The sequence below is a fragment of the Ictidomys tridecemlineatus genome, chromosome 1 (genome assembly GCF_052094955.1).
Source record: "Ictidomys tridecemlineatus isolate mIctTri1 chromosome 1, mIctTri1.hap1, whole genome shotgun sequence".
Taxonomy (NCBI): domain Eukaryota; kingdom Metazoa; phylum Chordata; class Mammalia; order Rodentia; family Sciuridae; genus Ictidomys; species Ictidomys tridecemlineatus.
In genome coordinates this window covers 68,337,861-68,357,463 of record NC_135477.1, presented here as the reverse complement: position 1 = coordinate 68,357,463, position 19,603 = coordinate 68,337,861, and the positions used below count along the sequence as shown (strand labels likewise).

Below are 19,603 nucleotides of genomic sequence, written 5' to 3'. Positions count from 1 at the left end.
GACTGTTGTACCAAAACATAGCTTATATTGGCTAATAGCTATCATATGAAATATTAGTTTACTCCATATTTTTAATATTCCATATTTTTCAGTTTTTAGTATGTTAAATTTTTCAGCAGCATACTTCCTTATACCCAAGTCTTTGTTCTCAACCTGGGTAATTTTTTTCCATCAGACAGCTTCATGTACTAAGTTTTTTTAGTAGAAATGGAACCACATGTGATCTTTAAAGATAGATGAATAATTTAAAGTTAGATACAACATTTTAAAACCCGGTTTAGATCAGGGCTTCTCACCCTGTTTCACTTCAGTACTCATAGAAAGCCATGGTGGCTGCTCACAGCTTGAGGTGAAGGAGGTCAGGATGTTGACTGGCTGTAACCATTAACTACATGTCCTACAGAGGCTCAGACTAAGTATGTAAAGTTTTTTTTAAAAAGTCTCTATTGTGCATTAATATTAATTTTATAATCTACAGTAGTAGACTGGGAGACTTATTTCACAATGTTAACATGTTATCACATCTAGATTTGTAAAATGTATTTGCACTTTTCTTTGTATTAAATGAACCAATCTCATTGTTGAAATATTTAGGGAATATTAAAATATTGATTGGTAATCTATTTAGTGGCAAAATTAGTATGCTGATTTTTAAAAAATGCAGATTATCTTCATGAAAACAAGGCTCTGATCATTCATTTTTAAATGTAATTTGGTAGAGGATCATCTAAATTTCTTATGTGTGTCCACATTTTATGTCTTCAGATGTTTTTCTGGAGTTAAAATGTACATCTTCTTTAAAGTTATCCAGGTTTATAAAATGTCTAAACTGCTCACTAAGATCCAGTTCATAATGGATTGAAAAGATTTTGAGGTGAATTCTATAATGAGTTATTCCTAGAACTCCCAACAGTTTAGTAATCCTGAGTGGATCTTCAACGTTCATCCAATCAGTATTTAAATCTTAAATTTCGCTATTGTGTGCTTTCTCACTTAGGAAAAAAAAATCAGATATCTTTTCTATGATTTGTTAGCTTCCCTATAGATCTGTAGCAATTCTACTGCCACAGTCCGGCTGCAGCAGAATAACTGGGGGGGTGACGAATAACTTCTGTACTTTGATACAGCAGGAATGGGAGCCATTTATTCTAGGATAACAGAGCTATTTATACATTTTGCATAGCTTATCTTAATTAGCATAAATTAGATACATCAGTCAACCAATAAGGAATCTCCACACTTAATGGCTCACTTTTGTTACTTCATAAACCACTCCCTCTGGCATTTTGCCAGGCACCATCTAGACTTGTTTACAGACTCTAACATTTCTCTGGCAAAATACCAGGTGCCATCCTGACTTGTTTACAGACTCTAACATTCTACTCCATTGTTCTCTCTGCTAGACTCCACAGCTTTCTACTCCCTGGTGGTCATGAAGTTTTCAGAAACATTTGAGGGGTAAACTTTAAGGAATGTAGACTATAAAGTTATGAGTAGCAGTACAATGTGATAATATACTAATTCTCCTTAAAATTACAAAGCATTCAGGCAGAAGAAAGTTCTACTGACTCATTAGAAATGAGAATTATTGACTCTGAAAGATTTCAGAGATCATTCTTTCTTAATTGTGTTGTTTTGTCTAGAGATATCTATCTCATTCAAGATCACCAAATAGTTCATGATTGTGCTAGGCTAAGGAACTGGGACTTTGATGTGTCCTTTTAATTGTGAGAAATGAGATCTCTACATTTTACGGAATGTCTATGATATGAAGAGAAACTATATATATGATGTAGAAGTAGGAGAAGTAGAAAAATAGTACAATTATTTTTCTCATTCAGGAAGAAATATGGTATTTTTGCAATCCTTTTGAGCCTGGTCATCATTTAAATTCTTTGCTTGCCACAAGTGTTTAGTTCCATCTGTTTCATTTATTCCCCCATGGATACAAAGCTCTAGTTGTATAACAAAGTCCAAAGGGAAATTGGGTTTGCTTGTAGAAAGTCTTTGTGACCAATTTGGTGTGAAGTTTTTAGCCTATAGAGTGAGGTGAACTTATAGTAGTAATATCATGGGTGTAGGATGTATTGTAGACACACTGAGCTCTGCCAGTGATGATTAGCTTTAAACAGGGTTTTCAGATCCAGATAGCTTTTACTTTCATGGAATATCTTTCAGAGATTTAAAATCTGTGGTCTAATATGATTAGGAAAGTTCAAATATTAATTTCATTTTGCATTCTTATTCAAAGTGGTTTGGGTTAGCCAGAGGCTCTTCTCTACTCTAAGGTTATGAATAAATGTAGTTAGAGTCAAAATTAATAGGAAAGGAGACTGAGAAGTGAACAGGATAAACCAGCACACACTTTATGTTCTAGGCTCCCCGCCTCTTTCCCAGTCCAGTGCACATCTGGAATAGCGTGGGTCAGGCAATCTGCCTCAGTCTTGGCAGTCTCAAAGGACCTAGCTCAGCCTCTGTGTGGGTGATCCGTATTTTAATAAGACACAATTATTGTTTCCAGCATCTCCATGGGGAATCTCCTCCTTTCTAATAAGGATAATTTAGACTAAATATGATCCATCTGAGAGTGAACCAAAAGCCCTGATTTTGCTCTGGGCCCAACTCTGAAAAGAATATAATGTTGTTATGACTTGTATTAGAGCCCTATAGGTTTACCCTAGTGTAAACCAAAAGCACTTACATCAAAATTAACCTCTAGTGTTAGTTGGTCAGGCAGGAAGTACACAATTGCTACTTACTTTATCCATGGACATATAAAGTTGAATTTATATCATTTTTACTTACCAAAAAGTGCCCTTATTCTTTGGACTTGGAGTCTTAGGCATTAAGAATTAGTATTTGGGGGGAAGAAAAGAATTAGTACTTGGAGTTTCTGAAAGTATCACATGGAATCTTTGTTATCTTTCCTGCTGCTTAGTATGACTATTCAAGTAGGCTGTGAATGACCATTAAGATCATAAGCTGCAAACTGGCAGCCAGAAGTCCTAATCCCACCCAAGGCTGTGCTTGGTGGCCTGCTAGTTATATGTAACTAATTGCCAACATTTAAACATCCGGGTATCCCACGTCAAAAGACAGATTGCTGTCCTCTAAAATTTGGAGAGTATGGCAAACCTGGGATCACATTTCTGAATGACAGTATCAAGCTGGGCAAGGGAAGTTGGTGCCCCATCAGATGAGTCACATGCCCCTTCATATACTACAGCTCCACCATCTGGTCTGCTCTATATACTTATGCTGCCTGCTTTACCCTGAAGGTGCTTGACTCCTGGGTGTAAGCAATATTTTCCTAAGGAAATGGCACGAGGCGCAATGACATGTCAGATCTTCATGAAATCCCAGTTCCTTCCTTTTCTAAACATAAACATATACAGATATCCAAGCTTTCATGAGCTTTGGCATTTATGTCTATCATTTTGGAAGATGTCTTCCTAGGTTTGAGTTTTAAATAAAATTATCATACATGTAAAGCTCAAATCAATGTCCTCCTCCTATTAAAGGCTTGGTGAATATTCACTACCCTTTCATCTTTCTTTTATTGTATTTTTTTCTGGCTATTTATGATGAAGTGAAAATATTTGCTACTTTTAACTTTGTAAGTTTGCTTTGAAACTTCTACCTCAAAGTAATCACTACTTTCAATGATAATATACCATGGTTGTCCTTGAGAACTATTGTTGGTCTCACCTTTCCTATATCCTGTGGACTTGTGGGAACTTGTTAATGGATATCACACTACCTTACGGCTTTCATGTCTACTGAAGTACATTTTTGACTTTGATTTGGATTTCCATTGAAGTTTGGTTAATGTACACTAAAAAACTGCCCAAGATGAAAATTAAGAGAAAAAAAGCAATTGTTGTTCTAATCGTACTTGAAACATTATATCTCCTAGTGTTTTTGAAACTCAGTTATCTTTCTCTTAAAATTGAGATAACTGTGTTTCACCAAGTAGTTGAGTCACATTAAGTGCAGCAAGAAATACATCCCACAGCATCAGGGCTTAACAAGAGTATTATTTGAACAAACATACAGGATAGCTCTTGTCCATGTAGTGGCTAATGTCATTTTAGACATTTTTCTTAAAAGTTTAAAAATCTATTCCTAGTACCCAAAGTGGAAAATACAGTGAAAAAATATGTGAAAACTTATTATGGTTCAAGTTTTGAAGGGATGCATCTCATTGCACTCACATTTGACAGCATCTGATTACAAAAGGGCTGGGTAGATAGTCCTTCTCTTTGGACAGGAGAGCACAAACATTTGATAAACACCTGGTTGTCTCTGCCACAATCAGCACTCCATGAGAACTGGAATATTTCTTCTGTGCCTGTCATACTACCTGCCACGTGGAGGTTTTTTAAGAAGTGTAGTTGTTCTTGTTTTGCTCTTCTTCCCTTATAACTTGCCATCTTTAGGCCTCAAAATTCCATGATCAAGTCACTACATGAGTTAGGCTTTCTGAAAGTAAAATCGGAATGAAATTCTATAATCAGAAGCATAGAATTAGAAGTTACCTAGAAGTGGAAATGGGTCAAGTGTTGGATGGGGCACTCTTGTTCATCTGAGGATCACACTTTTCAAGCCAAAAGTCATGGAATTTTCCCCACATTATAAAGTCACCTTTATTATCTCCTAACATCTTCCCCAAATTTTATGTCTTATATTTGGTAATCTTAACTTCATAGGCAGTTTATAGTTTGGACAAATGCCAGAATTTGAAAATTTTGTTCCCAGTGAAAATTCTGGTAAACCACAATTCATAAATATTGTTCACAAAAACATTTTTCTATTAAATATTTTTAACAGAAACTAGTGGAGTTAGGAGAGTCCTAATTTTGCTGTTGGAAAATATCTTTGAACACCTCTCAGCAATGTACTTCTATGAAGTGCTGTGAGTTGAATGCAAAGAGTGCGTTGAAGGCAAGTGAGTTGAGTTTGAAAACAGGTGAAAAATACCATGAATGCAATGAAGAGATAAAAACAACTTTTTTTTTCTAAATATTAGATTAAATTTAAGAATATAGTTCAACTTTACATGTTCCTGGAAATATTCACACAGCATTTATGAGCACAGATAAAGAATCCACTATGCCAAGAGCTGATAAGGCTAACAAACAAAACCATTTAGTCCCTTTGCACAGTCTGAATAATGGAAGTAAATTTCTAAAAATTTCTCAGAGTGACAGATGAGAAAACAAAGAGACCCATATTACTATAGGGAACAGGTAAGCCTACCTCAGTTTGGGGGATATATGGGATGGTGTCATGTTGCTAAGGAAAACACAGGTAAAGAGGATCCAGGTAAAGACAAATCTTGTAAGCAGAGGAAAGAGAATATGCAAAAGCATTAAAGGAAGAGAGAAAGTGTCTAAGTATGGAAGATAGTTTAATTATTCTCACTTCTTGTCATCTAAGGTGTTCATAGCAGAGGGTTGGGGAGTTGGGGACAAAAGGTGATGTTCAAAATGCCCCATTTAGTCTGTACCCTGAGAACAATGGGTAGCTTCTAAAACAGTGAGTCTCTGCTCATTAGAATCACCTGTGACACTTATTTCACACTGTCCAGGGCTGAGTCCATCTCGGATTAATTAAATCAGTGTTTCTCAGAATGGCAATAAGGCATTATATATTGTAAACCTCCCCAGATGATTTCTAACGTGCAGCTAGGTGAGAACCACTTTCCAAATGTTATTAAGCAGAACATAAAGGGATACAATGCCAACACTTTGAACTAGAGGCTCACAAAACCGACAGGAGGCTGATGTGCTTTGATGTTGGAAGAAGAGGAGAGAAAGGCAGGGAGGCTTTTCCTAGTTTTCTAGCTCCATGAGCAGGGACTAGATTGAGGTTAAATTCAACAAAGTAGAAAATACAACAAGCATATGGCTCAATGAGGAAGACAGAGTTTGTATTATTTGAGACTGGAATGCAAGATATAGCCACAAGGCTTTTGCTGTACCTGTGTGTGAAGTTCAAAGGACACTTTGAACATACAGGTGTGTAGAACCACCAGCAAATCATGGGGTTGAAGCCTTTGGAGGCATTTAAAGTGCTTAAAGAGTTTGTGGGAACTGAAGATGTAGCTCAGTAGCAGAACATGTGCTTAGCTTATGTTATGGTTTAGAGATGATTTGTGTCCCCCCAAAGCTAATGTGTGAGACATTAGGGGTTAAATAATTGTCTTGTGAGAACCTTAACCTAATCAGTGGATTAGTCCACTGTTATGGATTAACTGGGTGATAATGAAAGGCAGGCACTGTATAACTGGAGGAGGTAGGTCCTTAGGGGCATGCCTTTGGGGCTCATATTTTGTTCTTGGTGAGCAAAGCTCCCTCTCTGCTTTCTGGTGGCCATGTCCTGAACTCCTTTCCTTTGCTGTGCTCTTCTGTCATGATGTTCTCTCTCACCTTGGGCCAAGAGCTATGGATTGGCTGTCTATGGACTGAGACCACTGAAACTGTGAGCCACAAATTAATTTTTCTTTCTGTAATTGTTCTACTCAGGTCTTTTGGTCACAGTGACACAAAGCTGACTAAAACAATATATGTGAGGCCCTGGATTTAACCCCCAGCACTCTTCCCCACCCCCTCCCCGAAAAGAGTTTGTGGCATGAGAATTACAATACTTAGCTCTGAAAGTTGTCAATATTTAAGAGCCAAAGACAGAAGGAAAAAATCCACAAAGGAAAGCAAGAAGGGTTCAAACTGAAGACCAATGGCTTTGACTTTAAATGTTGCCAATGTGAATTTATAGTTTGTTTAGTTGGGGACATTTTCAACAATACCAAAAATTTAAAAGGGAAAAATCTACGTGAGGCCACACATTTAAAATAAAAACTAGTTTGTATTCTTCTAGTGAACATTTCCCAATGGAGACAACTTTCACATTTTTTTATGTCTCATTCAATTCCATTCCAATTTTGTATGTGTATAAAATATATTTATTTTACAAATAACACAAAAAGGAAAATCTCCTGCTACCTACTTTACCTACTAAACTTTTTCTACTTTTATTTTCTCTTGAACTGAATTGCAAGGATAGCAAAGAGAAAAAACAAAACAAACAAAAAAAAACAAACAAAAATAAAGATTGTCTTAGTTGTCTTAGGCACAAATGACCCACAAATTATAAATAGCTCCTCCATCATGCCCTGTTCACCATTCTCTGTCTCCCTGGCTCTCCAAACAAACAAAAAGCTCAAGCTTCATAAACCATAACTACTTCCACCTTAGGAGCTGCTATCAACAAACAAACAAACAAACAAACAAACAAAACCCCCAAATGTAGAGCTTTAAAAGGCAAAGAACTAGAGAAAAGATAGCAATCCTAAGAAGCAGTCACCTTTTGGCGAGATGGATTCTTAGCAAGGGTTTCTTTACCACAAGATGAAAATGAACTTACAGTTATTTGGAAATATTTTTCCCCATAGAAGAAATGTCATCTCTTTGTATACAGTTATTTCAACTCTACCAACTAGATAATTACTTCAGGTCAGCAGCTTCACTATTTGAAATCAATAAAACTTTCACAAGGGTCCTAGAACTGTTGGTCCATTATGTTTTTGTGTATGTTTCATGAATTTGCTTTCCTCCTAAGCTCTGACTGAGATCAATGGCCATGAGGTAGTTAAACATATGAGTTGGGTAAGTTAGACACTGATAATCTGAGAATACTGAGTTTAAGGTGGTAGGGCTAGATACTGGGCACCTAAGTTGAAGAGGTGGTAGAGAAACCTTTGGAAATGCCTTAGATCTAAAAGCACAGGGAATCTTCTTGGATGGTGACCATAAATAGAGATAAAATTATGCTGAGAATAATGTTTCAGCATAATTTTGTACTTCAGTATTATACCTCTGTCTAACCAATTCAGTACAGTGTTGTTATAACTCACCACACTCTGATAAGCCATTCTTGCCCCATCCTCTCAAGACTCCAAACTTAGAACAAAGCCTAATGTCATTATTAATGTCCACTTAAGTATAGGCCTGGTAATATTGGTGTATGGAACCTGAATCTGATTTTCAGCAATTGGGTCAAAAAAGTAATGAATTCATGATTCTAATCAACCAATTTATACACATATTTTAGAGTGTAGTGCATCCGTAAGCAGAACTATGTGTGCTAGAAACATAGTCATTGATATAGAACTGCTGAGATAACAAAGAAAGAGGCTTTACTGTCATGCTGGACTATAATATGAAGGATTTAGAAATAAAATATTTATAAAGTTACTATGCCAGGTAGAAAGAAACCAGGAGAATTTTTCAAATTGCTCATGTTAAATCAAAAGCTATAAAATAAAATCCAGTGGAAAGTGTGTGAATTCACATTATTTGCTGTAAAGTAAGAAAAGCTTTTAAATAACAACAACATCAACAACAAAAACCATTTTGTGCCTCATAAAGGAAAAGGAAGCAAGTATTTATTGCATGTCAGACCTTAGATGGGTTTGTCCTCCAACAACAATATTATGAAGAAGTTAACTCTGCCTTATGTACTCAGAAGCTGAGGCTCAGAGAAGTTAAATAACTAGCCCAAGATACAGAGCTAATACCTGCTGTTGATAGAGCTAAAACTCACATCTGACTTTACTGTACACTGTTTCGCAAATTATTGAATTAGGATGGTTATTCTTTGCAAATGTATTCAAAAGAATTTTTTCCAACACATGTATTATCAGTGCTGTAATTTTTGTTATTAAGAGACATGTTTGAAGACACTTCCTAGAGAAAAAATTTGAGTATAATGCTTATTTTTTTAAAAGGCTGATGTACTTATTATCAGCTTAGAAGCAAAAATGCAAATAGGTGTCTTAGTCCTGTCCCAATAATTTAATAACTAAATTATGGGCCTATTATGTTTCCATCCACAGAGTTCATGCTACAGGAGCATGTGTAGAGAAGATGATATTTTAGAAAGTCCCCCCACACACCTATCTTCCTTCCTTCCTTCCTTCCTTCCTTCCTTCCTTCCTTCCTTCCTTCCTTCCTTCCTTCCTTCCTTCCTTCCACCTTCCTTCCTTCCTTCCTTCCACCTTCCTTCCTTCCTTCCTTCCTTCCTTCCTTCCTTCCTTCCTTCCTTCCTTCCTTCCTTCCTTCCTCCTTCCACCTACCTTCCTTCTTTCTTTCCTTCCTTCCTTCCTTCCTTCCTTCCTTCCTTCCTTCCTTCCTTCCTTCCTTCCTTCCTTCCTTCCTTCCTTCCTTCCTTCCTTCCTTCCTTTCTTGTTGGATTTCCAAAATAGACAAAATAATGTGTTACATTGTGTTTTGTGGCTCTAGTGTGTAAGCTTTTTTAAAAAATCTTTTATTAAACTTTTACTAAGTTTCCATTGCATGGAACAGTGGACTTTTAATTGAATGATGTGTTCTTTCAATAAATGTCTTCCCTTTACTCTGAGAAATTATTGGTGGTATACCTCAAAAGGAAGCAGAATTCACATACGACATCTTCTTAGGTTCACAGCTCTCTGTTCTGTTGTTGTTTTGTTAAGTGAAAAATGAAGCTAAAATTTCCCTTCGTCCTCATTGACACTGATTTCGTGACTTTGGTTTGCATATTCTGTTCAGGACTTTTGGAGAGTCACCTTTTCTCTAAAAAGGCATCTTACCCACTGGCAGAGACAACATGACCCATTAAAAGAGTGCGTTTTCCTTCAAACAAGAGAGGGTAACATGTAGGTTGCATAACATGACTAGATTCAGCCCTGCAATGAGTGAGGCCAATAAACTCCAGGATCTGAGATGCCGAGAAGGGAAGGGTGGGTTTGCCAGGAGGGGACAGCAGGAGTCTTTCAAGAATATCTTTTAAAGTTCCCCAAAACATGTATTTGTTGGCAGAGAAAACAAACACACACAGCATGGATAGAAATATATGACTTTTCCTCACCTGTATCTGACTATGAATCATCCACTTTCTCACTTGTCCCTTTCCATAACTTTTATTTTTGGCCCCATTCTTTATGCCTTTTTTTTCTAGTTTTTTTTTTTTTCCGCTCTCTATTGCCTTTTCTCTGTTAGCTGTCCTTTCACTATTTGGCTTATTTCTAAGGTTTGTTGGTTTCCATGAGCTAAAAATGTGTTGCCAGAAAGATACAGACAGGCCTGAAGCCATACAGCTCTTAATCAGGATGAGTGAGTGGGCTGTTCCACCACAGTAGCTGTAGTGTCCAAAGCACCCCAGGTAAGGGAACAGATGAGCCTGGGACAGATTCTACCCGTGCTTGTTCTTTAAAGTAACGAGCATTTATTGAGCACCTTTTCATGCACAGTGGTGCATGAAACAAAGTTGTCTTTATGGAGTTTATTGTTTTAAGGAGGAAAAAACCAGTAAGGAAAAAAGAATGTAAAAATGTAATTTTAGAAATTAATAAGTTATATGAGCTGGGGCTGTGGATCAGTGGTAGATCTCTTGCCTGGCATGTGGTTTGATCTCAGCACTGCATATACACGAATAAAATAAAGGTATTGTGTCCATCTACAACTAAAAATATTTTTTAAAAAGAAAGTAATAAGAGTTATAAAAATAAAGAAGTGGATTTGGTGTGGTAAGGGTAGTATTGCTGGTGGCTGTTGTAAATCTAACGTCAGACAAGGACTTTCAGAAGGTGACATTGTAGCAGAGGCTTAGAATGTGTTTTCAAAATATGAGAGGATGTGGCTTGTCCAGGTGGCCCTCCTCTTGTTGACCTCCACTCCCTTCACTCCTCTAATTTGTTTGCTTTCCCACAAATGTTGGCATTCTTAATCCTCAGTGGCTGTCAGACCAATATGGAGGAATGGTACTCCGTCCCCTTTAACACTTGCTCAGGGGAAACCACATGGTTACTTTGTCCCACCTTTACTCATGGGAATAACTATAGTAGTACCCTCCTAATCCTCAGAATACATGTTCAAGACCCCCAATGGATGCTGGCACAGATACATAGATGCTGTGCTTTTTTTTTTCTAATAAATACATACCTATGTAAAGTTTTATTTATACATTAAACATAGCAAACTATTATCAGCATTAATTAGTGATAAATAGAACAATTAAAAATATACTGTAATAACAATTAGGTAAATTTGATCTTCCTTTCTTTCTCAAAATATTTTCTTGTGCTCTCTGGTCCACAAGTGACTGCTGGTAACTGAACTGCAAATTGTGAAACTGCAGATAGGGGTGGAGGAAGCTACTGTACTTTTTCTAGAATGCTATAGAAAATCTCAAAGTTAGAAAAATGAGGGGTGACCTTTTCCTTTCAAAAACTCAAATGGAGATTTCCAATCAATTAATCAAGGGGAATTATTATTTTGAAATTATATTCATTCTGTAAAGCCCTAATGTGCCTATTAATACTCTCTTTAACAAACTTCACAACATCTGGGTCCCATTATTCTTTCATTTGTTTATTCATTCTCTCAGGTTTCTCAAATGCCCACTGAAAATCATGTTCATGTCCCTCAACCCAGGAATCTTGGTTTTGATTCAGAGAACATATGGATTCCCTGATATGATCTGAGACCATGTCTCTGTATCCTGCAGGCTACATGGTTCTCAGCACCTTCTCCTCAAAGTTCTCCCCATGCTGTTGGCTTTGTTTACTGCTTGAACTCATGGGGACCTTGTGCTGCGAACAGAGCAATGGACAATTCAGAAGAGGGTCCTGCCCATGTGAAGCTTATGTTTTAATAGGACTTTAAAGAAAGGGAGAGGGAGACTGATCTTACAAAGCAAGAAAAACAAACACTGAGCGGGATAATTTAAGATGAATCTCTCAAGAGAATGTCTTGGATCACACTGCCCTTGAGAGGATAGGCAGGAAAAACCTTTCTGGGAAAACATTTGAGACCGGATGGCATGGGGAGACATGGGGAGACATGGTGCATGTTCAAGGCCTGGGCTATGCTGAGAGGCAAGTATATCTCAACAGTGCTTCTCAGTTATGAAACGAAAAGATTTGATTGTACATTTTCTCACTTATTTGCATTTTATTTTCGTAATTATTATTAAGGGCTCTAAAATTATTTTGTTACTCGTTAAGATTCATGCTTTACTCCTACAGCATGAAAGAACAGGGCTTGATGATATCTATAATACCAAGCTGAAAAGTTTAATAATTCTAACTTAGAAATGCAGTGTACCATAAGAGAGAGTTCTGGATCCTGTATGTTTTGTACCCAAGGATAATTAAAATAGCATGTGTTGATTTGTTATTCTTCATCTGTTCTTTTAAATTCTAATCATAATATAGTTCCAATTATACTGCTAGAGGATTTTTTTTTCTTTTTTTCTTAGGCTTACATATGATTAAAGGGGTGTGCTCTGTAGGAGTGATATGGAGAAGCTAAAATGCTATTTTTTGTTTGTGTAGATTTTACATTTCCATTGTTATACATTGAAAGAGGGAATAAATGCATTACTGAATAATGTATTTGTAAATACTAAGAGCTGCAGCAAAAAGTTAAGTAACTACCATAGCCCGACTTTATGCATTTGCATTCATTATTGATGTTTCCCCTAATTCTGCTATTTGAAAGTGGATGTGAAGAACACACTCATTTTCAATGCAATGTTAAATAAGGGGCTGAGTCTTCAGTAGATCCATGGGCCCACAGACATCATATTTCTGATCATTATGATAGTTCAAGAAGATTCTGCATGAGTAAAATATGAAATTCTATCATTGTCTTACCTTTGACTATGAGTATATTTGACTACAAAATATTTAACTGCTTATGTATCTCAACATAATCCCATGGACTAGGATAATAGCAATTTCTCTAAGCTGAAAAGATGAAAGAATGAAAGAGGGAGCTACAATGTTTGTGTAGCTGTTCTGTCAATTTGTATGTTCATGTGGTTTAAATGGTTCTAGTTTTAATTAAAGGTAGATTTTTAATTTAAGTACTGATTGGAAGACCATTATTACATTTGGTGTTGCATGCCTGATTATGTATGATGTGTAAAATTGTATATTGATTAATAATGTGTTTTGTTCATAAAATAGATTCACATATTTAATGATACTAAAAGTCCCTTATCTGGAGTGGAAAATTCCTTAAAATATTATTACTAAAAATACCAGAAGTGTGAGTGAACATGATGAAAAAATTTCACTAGATAACTATCTTTCAAAACATTTTTAAGATCCAGAATACTCACCGAGTTCAAAGTACCCATAAAGTGTCTCTAGGCAAGTCCATGAACAAATCCAGAAGCCAGCCACACACCACATTGCTCTTTGCTGTTGTCCACCAACATTGCTCAACATCACTGGTTTTCTCCTTAGGATAACCTATTCCATTGGGCATCAGTGTCTGTTACCATGAATACTGGACACCATCATTTCTTTTTTTATGATTTTTAAAAATTATTTCTTACATACATCAATACACCATCATTTCTTAGTAGCAATACTATTATTTCTACCAATCCTAGTGCTGTCAGTTACTGCCAACTCATCCTGTCACTGCTGATGCTCACCAGTGAAACTTAAGACCAGCGAACTAGAGGCCTCATGGGCTCTTACTTCCATGGTCTCTGTTGGAACACAAACCGCCATTTCTCTTTCTTTTGACACCCTTAAGAATCATTTCTATCAAAATTAGGAGGTTACACTACACCTATCATTTTTAACCCCATGGCAGTGGAGATCCCCTAGAAATACAGAATTTGGAAAATATAGAGTTCCTTGGCTACACCTAAAATTCCCAGAATCCTAAACTCTGGTGATACATTTCATAATGGTGTATGTATGTGTGTGCAATACATACATACATACATACATACATACAAGAAAGGTCTCACTTCACTGTATTTATATTGTGTATATTTAAGAACTATTAACTATTAAAGTTAAACTGAAGTATTATTATTGAAAGTTGATGCTCATAACTCTTTCATGAAAGCATTCTATTCTATTGATATTATACCATTCTTTCTCTTTTGAAGGGTCAGTTTGGTGATTTTTATTGGGTTTTAAATTTTAAAAAACCCCACAAAACAAAACAAAAACACATACCTGTGTGTTTAATTTTTTTTTTAACCAGATTCATCAAGAATGTATTTAAGCAGGCAGAATAGTAGTGTTGTCCTCACAGTGTTTCAGATGCGCTCCAGGGCTCTTTAACCCTGGGCCTCTCCAGTTCACTCAGCACGACTGAGGTGAACTTGTGACTCTCTTATTCACCTTTGAATGTATGTGATCTTCCTATTCTCTTATGGAGTGCTGGTCTTTTTTAGCTTCAATCATTGAACTAGACACATTTTAAAACTATTAGAATCTAAGCTTATCCTTCTGATAATTTGGTGTTGCTAAATGATTTGAGATAAATATACAGTGAGGGTTTGGTTATCAACTTTGGGGCTGTGTAGACACTGGAAGGTTCCTGTTGTACCTAGATAGTGTAATTCTGTTACTACTGCTGTTCCACTTTAAAAATCATGTGATTTAAAAAAAAAGAAACGATAAGAGCAGGTGGTCACTATTGTCCCTGAAAGCCACATGAGGTACAAACCCAAGTATTTTTTCTCTTGCCGAAGGTTGATAAATAACCCCAATCATTAGTCTCAGTATCATCCAGCTGTTGTTATTTTGTTAACTGGGGCATCCTTGCTGGCAAACGGGAGGTGCATTTATACAGAAGATGTAAAACATTCAGGTTTCTAAAACTCTCTTGGGGGTAACTGCCACACAGTGTGGCTTTAACAGTAAACAAGGTATCTTTTAACTTTTCCCATCTTTTGAATTCTATTCTATTGATATTATACCATTCTTTCTCTTTTAAAGGGTCAGTTTGGTGATTTTATTGGGTTTAAATTTTAAAAAAACCCCACAAAACAAATAAAAAAACAACCCATGATCTTGTCTAGGTTTTCTTGGCTACTGATTCCTATTGAGAGGCACAACTGGCCAAGTCTCCTTTCTTTTGATGTAGTAGGAAGAACATGAACTTTGGAACCAGATAGAATATTTCAAACCTGGTCACTTACTTGTTGCATGACTATGCAAATAATTTAATCCTTCTGAGCCATAGTTTTCTCATCTGAAACTGGAGGAAAAGTTTTTACTTACTATTTATACAGGATAGTTGTTTAGATTTAAGGGAGATGAAGAATGTAATACTGAACCCAGAACATAGTAAGAACCCGGCAAATCAGTTCTTTATCAAACATACACACACACACACACACACACACACACACACACACACACAAAGTTTGTTCCCCGTCTTTGATTTCCACCCTCAGGCTGGATCAACACTATGGTCTCTGGATCAGCAACATAAGTATCTTCTTGGGTCTTGATAGAAATGAAAATTGCCAAATCCTTCTTGAAACCTATCAATTGAGAAACCAGGATGTCAGGAGCTAAAATACGTGGTTTGACAAGTCCTCCATATGCATGGTAAAGTTTGTGAACCACTGTGGTAGTGAAAGAGAAAACCAGTTTAAGATATTAATAATAGTTTGGCTTCTAACAATGAGTAAAGTTCTATTTAGCTCTTAAATTTATGTTTGTGTGATTCTTTTAAATACTTCAGGGTATGCTAGAATTAGAGCTTCACCTTTTCTTGAGCAAAGGAATGAAAGGTTTCTATTTGAGTTTTTTTTTTTTTAAAGTACAATAATTTTGGAATGTATCATCCAAATCTCCTCAAGCCACCTCACACTAGTAAAAGTGGAGTTGTGTGCATAGTCTACAAATGATATTCCTCTAGCTCTCATCTCCATCTACTATTCCCATTTGGAGTCTCTCTGACTTATTTCTGGATATTTTCAGGGCACATCTTGACTGTGCTTTTAAACAATCCCTGTGTTCTCCCAATCACTGCCAGATGATGAGTTGAACTCTTACTATGAACGTTCATAATGCTGCCACCCCCATCTCTGCTGCTGGCACGGCCATTAATTGGCTTGAAGCTGTTCCTGGTGCCAAAGCCACTGCTGTGTGCCCAGAAGTCAGCATCCCTGACAGTATTGACAACACTCTGTGGGTGCTGGTTCATGGGTATTGCATGTGTGCTATGAAAACAACACTTCCCATTGTCCCTGACCTCCACCCTGCCTCCTGTGCTATTTAGACTGAAGGTAATAGGGCTGCTGTTTCCCCTCTATTAGGCCCTTCTAGTAGAGTCCTTCAAGGGTGAAAGCTGTGCTGTGTTTTCTGAAGCCTTCAGTTGTACCAAAGCCATTCTATTCCACTTGCATGCATTATTCCATAGCTCTGCCTTGGACTTTAAAAGTCTTATAGAAACTTAATCTTATTTAATTCTTATTGAAGTAAAATTTATACACAGTGAAATATTTTGAATGTTAATTGCTGAAATGAAAGAGTTTTTGTGAAGTACCTGTGTAATTACCACAAGGTACAGAACATTTTCTGTTATACCAGAAAGTTCTTTCTTATCATTTTAGAGTCAATCAGACCTGCCTGGGGAAACACTTTAAAACTTTTATAGCTCATATATTAGCTTTGCCTATTCTAGAATATCATATAGCATGAATCATGTAGTATGCATTTAAAATTAATTCTTTTATATCTAATTATTTTCACTTTTATTTTTGTTGATGAATAGTCCATTTTATGAATATAACACATGGTTATCCATTTTTCTTTGAATGTGCATTTGGGTTGTATACAATTTTGAGCTTTATCTCTGTGCTAGTTTTAGTAATTTCTCTAGAAATTACTGTAAGTGTATCTCTATTTTTCAGTTTGCCTTCAAATGTGTCATGATAACCCATGAACAGTGTAAACCATATTTCTCCATCTATACTTTGTGTCCTTCTTTTTGTATAGTTAATATTTTGGTTACACAGCATACATTATTATATTAAACATGGCTATTTGGAGCTTTAATAGTTAATAGTTCTTAAAAGAAATATACACAATATAAATACAGTGAAGTGAGACCTTTCTTGTTTTTCTTATAGGCTCATTTATTCATAGAACCCAGAGGGCAACTCTGCATTGATAATTATTAATATGGCTCCTCTCTTTCAAAACTGAAGTATTATTATTGAAAGTTGATGCTCATAACTCTTTCATGAAAACATTCCTTGGTCAGTCAAGACTCTGTTGGAGATTGGTGAAAAAAAAAACAGCCAGCCTGTGTTAACTTAAGCAAGAAGTGAATTTCCTGGTCTCCTAACTATAAATACTAAGGATAAGCTGGCTCAAAAATAATCAAGAGGAAATGGTTTCTCTGTCTCTAGGTACCCTTTAGCTCCTTTCCCTTCATTTATCTTCCTATGGAAGCAAGGTTACAATAGTTTCAGGCATTACCCAGCTCCATTATTTAGGTCCAGCGGAAAAGAGAGTTTCTATCTCCAAAGCCAAACCAAAGTTCTTTCCTGAGTCTCATTGCTTTGGTTTATTCATATGCGTATGTCCAAGCCATTAATCTGGCCAGTGAGAAGGGCTTCCTTCATAGACTGAAATCCCACCAAAAACTGACCCACTGAAGCCACAAAACTTGGGAGGAATGAACAGTTCCTTAAAAGAAAGAGTATTCTTTTAAAAAGGGTGAGTGGATGTTAAATGGCTAAAGCAGATGCCAGTTAGAGTGTTGATATAAGTAGATTCTTGGTGACTCATATCATCAATACCTTAAAAACATTCAAATGTGTTTAGATTCCAACATAAAACCTATTTTTAACCTTACCTTTTGCCCTGCCTCTTGTTTATAGAGTTGAGGTTCTTAGGACATCATTTTATTGCCCTTAGAAATCACCCATGCAACTTTTTCTCTGAGTACTTCTGAGTCTTATCCCCCAAAGTGCGCTGACAATTTGTGGAAACTTTTGCTTGGGAAGAAGCCTTTGCTTAATGTTGCTAGAGCCAACCTCCCTTTTTGTAAGAAGCCTGAAGAAGAGCTGAAACTTGGAAGTTATTAAGTTGTTTTGAATTGTCTTCTTCATTATGAAATAGTGAGAAATGAACACAATCTAAAACCAAGCTAGCATTATCCCAGACCTTCTTAGTTGCTCTGACCCTAACATTGATTTTTTATCAAGCATAGGGGAAGAGTTCCACATCCTTGCTGGCTTTGCTCTGGCCTTGACATATTCCATGGTCTAGGAGAAGATTGTCCTCAGTCTTGCTCTTTATAAACTCAAGATTCATTTGCTCCCACATCATCCCTATTCCTGCTTCATTGCAGCTCACAGAATAGGTGAGACTCACTCCATTATTTTTAGGCCAAATGAATGAGATAGGCTTGCTATTTAAACAAACAAAGAGAAGACTTATTTTTTTACATGGTAATTTGTTTAACAGAACTGTTTACCTCTGTGCTATTTTGGGGTGATTAAAAGTACAAAATACCTTTGAATCCTGTTCAATATTAAGTTGTGTTTATTTTTATAGTGAAACCTATTATTCTATGTAGGATAGGATTTTATTTCTCTGCCTTAGTCAATAGCTAAAAACACTATTTTTAAAACGTGGTTTTTAAAAAAGTTGGTGCCTTCCAACAGATCTTATCTATAGAAATGCAAACACATATGGGAAATTTATATATTTCAGCTACTACAAAATATTTTCCCTCTTTAGGCATGACAGTGGGTGTTGATGCACCTTGTATCTACCAACATTTATGTGCATAGACATCTACCTTTTACTATTCTGTATTTTTTAAATTTTATACTGTGAGAAGTTATCTGAGACTATGATGTTTTACATTCTACCCCATTTTATCCATTCATTAATGTATGTTTTACATTCTACCCCATTTTATCCATTCATTAATGCCTTTCTCTTTCTCATTTATTTCTCTAATTAAAATTTGAGGATTACACTGTGCTAAGTTCTAGGGTACAGTTGTACTTAAGAAAGACCTAGACTCAGGCCAGGAGAGATGGTACATCTCTGTAATTCCAGTGACTTGGGAAGTTGAGGCAGGAGGACCACAACTTTTAGGCCTGCCTTAGCAATGACCCAAATAAACTTGGTGAGACTCTTTCTGAAAATTTAAAGTAAATTTAAAAATGGGACTGGGTATATAGCTTAATGAAAAAGTGTCCCTGGGTTCAATTTCCAGTACCCCCAAATAAATAAATAAATGAATAAAAGACACAACCTCAAAGTGTTGGTTACATATTAGTTATTACACCCTTCCCCAAGGCTTTATTGAGATCTAGATGAAGACTAAAATTGGAAATATTTACGATATACAACTTGAAATCTTGATATGCTTATCTTTTAAAAATAATCACCAACATCAAGGTAATAAATGTATCTACTGCTCATATCATTATAATTTTTCCCTCCTTCCCTTCTTTCCTTTCTTTCTTCCTTCCCTCCTATAGTGAAAACACTTAAGATCTGCTTTCCTAGTACATTTCAAGAGCACAATATAGTATTGTTACCTACAATCTCCCATTCCATAGATCTCCAGAAACTACAGGTCTTGCAGAGTTGAAACTTTCTCCTCGTCACCCTTCCCACAAGTCCCTGGCACCATTCTATTCTCTGCCTCTGTGAACTTGACAAAGTTTTCACATATACGTGAGATCTTGCATTATTTGTCTTTCTGTGTGTGGCTTGTTTCATTTAACGTAATGTCTTCCAGGTTCATCCCTGTCATCACAAATG

General features: G+C 36.3%; 1 protein-coding gene across 3 annotated transcripts in view; it reads left to right on the top strand.

The window, feature by feature from the left end:
- Prkg1 (protein kinase cGMP-dependent 1) overlaps positions 1–19,603 on the top strand; it is a 1,167,449-nt gene that overhangs the window by 276,706 nt on the left and 871,140 nt on the right. The gene's annotated exons all lie outside the window — the stretch shown is intronic.